General features: G+C 36.1%; 1 pseudogene across 1 annotated transcript; it reads right to left on the reverse strand.

The window, feature by feature from the left end:
* Positions 1-1665: 1665 nt before the first annotated feature.
* On the reverse strand, positions 1666-6000 carry LOC144340009 (large ribosomal subunit protein uL30 pseudogene; annotated as a pseudogene). The gene has a single exon (XR_013415686.1). The product of XR_013415686.1 is annotated as a large ribosomal subunit protein uL30 pseudogene (transcript).
* Between the last annotated feature and the right edge of the window lie 646 nt (positions 6001-6646).

Consider the following 6646-nt stretch of genomic DNA (forward strand, 5'->3'; position numbering starts at 1 on the left):
TAGTCCAAATAAACATGCAATAGGTGTGAAATACACGTTGTATTTTGAAGACCTAGATTTTAAAAGCTTGTAAAATGCTTTCTTACAATGATTTATATTGATCACTTCTTAACGATAACATCTGGATATATTTGGTTAAATAAAATGCTAAAATTAATTTCACCTGTTTCTTTTTAATATTTTAAAACATGCTATTAAAATTTTAAAACTGCACATGTGCCTAACATTTGTAGGTTACCTTATATTTCAATTGATCAGTGCTCTTCTAGAGGAAATAAAAACCGCAAAGAAAGAATCATGAATCATGTGGGTTCTCCATGATCCTAGAAGCTAGAACACAAAATTCTGAAGGAAAAATAATTTTCCATCTACAGTTTTATAATCAGGACAATTATCAACCAAGAATGCAAAAAACATAAAGATATTCTTAGGTATGTAGGTTCTCAAAAAATTTCCCCTGAATACTTCCAATCTTAGGGAAATACTGGCAAATATTCTCTATTAAAATAAGTAACCTAAGAATGAGAAAGGTATGGGATTAAAAAGAATAGGAAAATCAGTACTTTCCTATTTTATTTCTGATAGAGGAGAGAAAAGGAATGTCCAGGAGGGATAAAGGCATAGCAAGCAACAGGTTCATGTGAGCACTCTTCACAGGTCTCCAGGAGATATTTCTTCCAGAAGATGAAATTGGGATATCACTTTATGTGTCTCTGTTTCCTGAAGGAAGATACAGGATTGGGGGAAACTTTGGGGTTAAATTAGTGCTAATTACGTAGAAAATTAAACAATTATACAATGATTAACTGCAGGACAGAGAGTTGTACAGTAAATGAAAGCAATCGGTTTATTGCATATATCGTTTGAGAATAGTGTTACTGTAGTCCTGTAAATATTGAATATCAATCAATTGAAATTATGGTATAACTCTATGGGAGAGTAGGGAGATGAAAAAGAGGAAATGTAGAGGGGTAAGGGAAGAAATGAAGCTTCGTCTTCATCTGCCATAATGGGTAATCTTTTCACAAAACTAAAACCGACTAATCAAGAATTAGTAAACATGTTACTTAATGATATTTCTTAAAATATCCTTTAATAGAGTTGAATGTGGCTGCTTGTAGAGAGGAGAAAATGGGACAAGGAGAAGTGGTCAGGAAAATTGCTATTTTATTTAACAACATTAATGGAATATTTAACCTTAAACTATAGTCATATATAACTTATACTTTTATAAAAACTGATATATAAAAAATAAATAGAACTGTGGTAATCTGAGGTTTCATCATGCCCAAAGTCTGCAAGTCATTCTAATGACCCATAGGCCTAAGAAGGCCCAGTGTGCCAGAAAGATATCAGGCAGAAACGTAGCTTACATTTTTGATTGTGTAATAAATTAATGAGTCTGCAAATCTGGGGGAAAGTAAGTAAGGTGTTGCCCTTTTAAAAACTGGGATAGACTATCCTCTGTATCTTGGTAGCTGGGAACATGCTTATAGTGTGGATAAAAGGACATGACTAGCCAAGAATCCAAGCCCACAATTCAGAGAAATCCTTGGTTCATTCTTGGGTTAGGGAATCTTCTCCAGGTGTATTTATTTTCAGGTTTGTTGTTGTTGTTCAGTTTGGAAGCAGGTACTGTTTATTAACCAACCAGCTTAGAAAAATAATCATGGTAGACACCTTAGTTCATTCTTCTAATAAGCCTGTTGATCTGGTCCTCCCTCTTGCCATCATCTCCTCCTTCTACAAAATAGATGGTCTTTTTCTTTATTCCGCCTCATGGAGAATATAATTTGAAGGACCGCAGGAAGTTATTTGCTTCTTTGAGCATTTTCCAACAGCATAGATCTCATGAATCAAATCCTCTATGCAGATGATGCCATATTTACCAAGAGATTGAGCAATCAAAGCATGATCTGTCAAAGCAATTCCCTTATTGATTTTGCCATAATGACCCTTGTAGATTAGTTCATTTACTGACTTTAGATTTGGGTACCGCCATGCAATCTATGACTCGACAATCCTCAGCATGTTAACTGAAGCCTTGTTGATCTTCACACAGGTTCCATTGAAGATTTGATGAAGGCAAAGAAGCTGCAACACCTTTCAGACCTTTGGGCTCACACCATTAATACCTCTGATCTTGAAGACAAACGACAATTTGGGTTCAGCAGGTACATAGAAGTTGCCAGCTTTTCTTGCCATCCTCGCCATTCAAATTTCAGTTCTGTACATCTGCCTATATTCCTTGTGATAGTGCTTCGCTTTTTCTTAGATAAGCTTCCTCCTTTTGCCTTTTGAAGCGTCTTTTGGGTAAACTTCTTTCTCAGGTGCTTGATCTTCCGCTCTGTGAAATTCCTTCTCTTTTTCTTAAGGGTTTCTGGCACAGCAGAAACCTCCTCCTTCTCTTCTACACCCTCCATGGTTCTGATCGGAAAAACAGGAGGTTCTATTTTCTGGTTTTTAAAGAAATGTTTACAACAGTAGGGGGCATTACAGGAAGTCAGAAGCTTGCAGCTACAAAATGGAAAGAACATACATTTGTCTCAGTTGAGGAGAGACTTGTGTGTGTGTTCCAAAATCTTTTCTCTTCGCAGTATAACAATCTCTTGGTAAATAATAAGTTGCCATTTTCTTTAAAGTGAATTATTGAGGAGATATGGTTCTTCTCAATGATTTTGAAACTGTCTTAAAATAAATTAGTTGCTGTGTGTATAAACAACAGTTCTTTCACATCATTAGGAAACATTTTAACCAGTTTTGTTGCTAGGGAGAACAATTATGTAAGTTGATTCGATGCATTAGACAAAAGGTTTTGGTTAAATATAAGTCTGGGTCACTTTGCATCTCCTTCTAATTTAAATTAGATTTAAATTTCCAAAACTCCCACTCAGTTACTTCAGGAGATTAAGTGGAAGAATATGGATGAATCAGCACAAATATATCAATATTCTTCATGAATTCGGGATGCTCTGGTAGAATGTGTGTTTCTGTGGAGATGAGAATAACTCTGAGACCATTGTCATGGTCTTGAATGGCTGGGGTTCTATTAATTCAGCAACATTCTGTGCTTATGTATAAACTATTCATAGCAACTCACCCATTGACATTTTTGTAAAGCCATTTTTGACACTCTATTAAAGCTTACATTTGTTTGTATATAGAGTGAATATTTTAGCATATTGAAGCCTGTTTTTAAAAGAGAAAGTAAGATTTATTTATTCTACGATCAGTTATTTTAAAAACAAAGGGATTACAACTAGCACTTGAGCCTGGAAAGCTCCTCACACAGCAAATTGCCAAGGAATTCCTTCTTAAGAAGCAACAGAGTTATTACAGATTCCTGTCCTCAGTCTGCTCCCTATCCATAAGCTCCTGATCTATGGTATATTTCCTGAATAGTCAGTAAAGTTTCTGCAAAGAAAATTGCCCTCAGTGCTGCATAGTAGAAATAATGCTAGAAGTAGAATCAAGCTGGCTTGCTGCATAATCTCAGCAAAAACACACTGATAGCCTCTCTGGGTTTTTAAGAAAATAAAAAGAAAGGCCAAAGAATAGAAAATAAATTTTCAAAATATGTATTTAACAAATCACTTGTATTAAGAATATATTAAAAACCCTTATAGCTCAATAATAAGAGAAAAAAATCCCAATTAAAAATGGGCAAAAGATTTAAACACACTTCATCAAAGAACATACCCAAATGGCCAACAAATACATAAAGAGATGTTCAACGCCATTGTTAATTACCCAAATTCAAATTAACCTCCATAATAAGATATTACCACATACTAGAGTTTAACAGGAGTGATATATAGTACAGAAAATCAGGAACAGTTTGATTCTTGTCTATACCCTGATGGACTGTTTAAATTGTCTTTTAGAAATTCTGTTTTTCCCAGAAGAATATCTAGTTTTCCTTTAGGAAGAGCATCTCCATCTAGTTGTCATCTCAGATTTTCTTAGAACCAAAAAGCATGCCCTAGAGCAAAATATTTCTACCCTCTCTTTAGGTTCTGGTATATTTTTGTAGCCTGAAATCCTTCAATATAATTTCTGACAAAAATAGGACATCCCACCCCAGAAGAATTTGGATAAAATTCTCATTGCAAGGGTTTGTCTTAACTCTTTCAATGAGAGAAAGAAATCTATGGATTTTAACACTGAGGAGATTCTTGGATGACTCCTCTGAGAAGGGAATTGACACAACCCAGAAAATGTATTGAGCATTCAAGTGTAAGTAGAAGATATCTGTGGTTCCTCTACCATATTATGAATCGTAAGTAACCATCAGAAGGCCCATTGCCACCTGCCTGCTTAGGATTTCTGACCTGGGACAGTGAATGGAGAACCTTGCCTTAGCTTTGAATTTCTAAAACACCCAGGCTCATGGTACAGTATAGTATATGGAGACAGAGGTGATAAGTGTCAAAATTTGTATCTTTTCACGTAAGGCTTGGATGGTAGGAGGTTTTTAAGAAGAAAAACATACCTGGAAAAACTTTATATTCTAAGGGTTAACCTATAGATTCAGTGTCTTAGGTTTGTTTTTTCATATCCACCATTATGAAGTATTAGGTCCGGGAGATCTATTTGGAAAAACCGGTGAAATAATCATAAGGACAATTCTAGGAGCGAAATATTTATCTGCTCCTATTTTTTGATGACTTAGACTCATTAAGCAATTTCAGCACAAATGGACTATGTTCTCAACAAATATTATAAAAAAGGATATTGAAAAAGACGGGTGAAGAGAAACAATTGGGGAAATAAGCATTTGGAAGAACATAAAATGTTGAGAAAAGCTAAACACATGAAAGTATTTTATTAACACTTAAGTTCCCATAAAGTAGGAGAGTTGAGGTCTAATAAGAATGTTAAACATTAAAGCTAACACTTAAAATTTGAGATAAGAGAAATCAAATTGAAAATAAAGGCTAAAACCACATTCTAAAAAACCTTTCTAAAGAAGCAGTAAAAATTTCAGGCAAAATGACAAAACCCAGTGGGATGAGAGCCTGAAACTGTTATTCTAGATGAGATTAAGGATAAGGAAGAATTAAGAGCTAAAAATGTGGAAGTAAGAAAAAAAAAGCTTAAAGGGGAAAATTTTGAGACAATTTGAAATACAGAAAATAAGTCATTTTGACATATTACCAGAATTATTCCTCAAAATGGAATAAAATATACTATGAGGATTTGTAAAATGGCCATTCTTTAAAAAATTTTACATTGCAGTTACAGAAGGATGATTCACTTGTAGCGGGGTGGGCCATTGGATAGTGAAAGGCAGGTCAGGGGTGTCAAGGTGCCCCAACCCAGTCCCGGGATGATGGGATCTAGGTAGACCCATGATGAGAACAGAGGGGACAACATGGAGTCTTGTTGGAAAGGCAGACTTTGTGATAGCTCTTGCTTGATTTTACATCTTGGTGGGCCATCAGATTCTGATTTAATGCAAATACATTCCATTCCTTTAAATATATACACTCTCTTACATATGTATTAGAAATAAAAAAGAACTTCTTTAGAATAGGTCTGGGCTCACTCATATTTTTGTATATTACTGTATCCTTTTGTTGCTGTTCTCCAAACTCGAGAGGTACTATTCAGACAGAAGAAATCAATTTCAGACATTATGGGTTAACAATTGCCGACTCACTGGGCTAAGAGTTTGCAGATGAGTCACATAGCCTAAAAGAGACACAGACAGACAGAGACACAGGCAGACTTACTGAGACGTGGGAAGAGAGAGAAGCAGAGAGAGGATGAAGTGTTAGCAGGGAAAAGAAAACAATAACATCCTTGATTTGGGCCAAGATTTTGCAACCAACTTCCCGAGGTGCATCTGACGTCTGCAACTGAGATGTCTATTGCAGCAAAAAACCCAGAGGCTCCACAGTACCATCCACAGGGATGGTGATTTGTTGGGAAAAATGGACAGAAGGGAGAGAAGTAATCCTGGCTTCTCAATGCAAACAAATAAGGGAAAAAAAAAAAAAAAAAGGATGGATTTCCTGGTGGCAGTACCAGGGAATTTTAGGGTTTTTCAGTTCATCTACATAACATACTGGAGAAAAGTGACCAATATCTAAATATTCCATTTGCTTATAGAAATAAAAAAGTATCAGTTGTTAAAGTATATTTTTCTGAAAACTGAACATGAGAAGAAATTATGTAACTATCATACTAGGACAGTTCTATTTAGCAATTAGTACAAGGCAAACATACTTCAAGAAAATTATTTAAAAAGGCAGGATTGTATAGTGCTGTCCATTTCATGAAATTTCTTTCTTTTTTTTTTTTTTTTTTTTTGAGGCGGAGTCTCGCTCTGTCACCCAGGCTAGAGTGCAGTGGCCGGATCTCGGCTCACTGCAAGCTCCGCCTCCCGGGTTCACGCCATTCTCCTGCCTCAGCCTCCCGAGTAGCTGGGACTACAGGAGCCCGCCACCTCGCCCGGCTAGTTTTTTGTATATTTTTTAGTAGAGACGGGGTTTCACTGTGTTAGCCAGGATGGTCTCGATCTCCTGACCTCATGATCCGCCCATCTCGGCCTCCCAAAGTGCTGGGATTACAGGCTTGAGCCACCGCGCCCGGCCTTCTGTCTTTCAAAATAGATAAAATTGTGAAATTTGTGTAGCTGGTG

The sequence above is a fragment of the Macaca mulatta genome, chromosome 3 (genome assembly GCF_049350105.2).
Source record: "Macaca mulatta isolate MMU2019108-1 chromosome 3, T2T-MMU8v2.0, whole genome shotgun sequence".
Classification (NCBI taxonomy): domain Eukaryota; kingdom Metazoa; phylum Chordata; class Mammalia; order Primates; family Cercopithecidae; genus Macaca; species Macaca mulatta.